Source organism: Penaeus monodon, chromosome 21 (genome assembly GCF_015228065.2).
Source record: "Penaeus monodon isolate SGIC_2016 chromosome 21, NSTDA_Pmon_1, whole genome shotgun sequence".
Taxonomy (NCBI): Eukaryota; Metazoa; Arthropoda; class Malacostraca; order Decapoda; family Penaeidae; genus Penaeus; species Penaeus monodon.
Window position 1 is genome coordinate 18,878,063 of NC_051406.1, and position 662 is coordinate 18,878,724.

The 662-nt window shown below is 41.1% G+C and overlaps 1 protein-coding gene across 1 annotated transcript in view; it reads right to left on the reverse strand.

The window, feature by feature from the left end:
* Positions 1 to 662, reverse strand: part of LOC119586298 (leukocyte elastase inhibitor A-like) — a 6,800-nt gene that overhangs the window by 5,785 nt on the left and 353 nt on the right. The gene's annotated exons all lie outside the window — the stretch shown is intronic.

Here is a 662-nt window from a genome sequence, read left to right on the forward strand (position 1 = left end):
CCAGCGCGATGCCGCGATACACCCAACCGGAGGAGAGCGCTGCCGGCGGGCCCCTGGGTGGCCACTGCGGAAATCCCCCCCCCCCCTCACGACCGCCGCTCTCCATCCCTCCGACCGACGATGCAATCTCAAGGCCAACTTCTCCTTATACATCAAAACAGGATATTTTTTCTAGAACGACGTAAAAAAAAGCCTAGATGTTATATTTTTCTTGAAGTTTTCGACCTGAATATTTACTGTCGCTTATTTTAAAACGCACAATTATAGTAAGCCTATTCGTTGGGAAGTATATTGCAAGCAGGATGATTTCTGCTGTTTATCTTTTTTATGTAATGAATACTCTACTTATTATCATAATCACCCAAGACTTCAGGCGTTGCATGTTAGTTTTATGAATAGAGCATGAATATCCTTGACAATCACCTATTGAGGAAAGCAGTTTTTTACTCGTTTAATAACTGCAAATGACCCGATTAAAGCGAGAGAAATGTCCAGTGCACTGTACTAAGGAAATTGTAATGCTCCTCACTCCTTAATACTAATATACTAACTCAAAACTCATAACTCAATATAACACACAAATAAGTCACTCCAAATTCTTATCAGTTTGACATGAGTCTTGTCAATTTACTCGTGGCTTTATGCGCAGCATCAGGAATTTA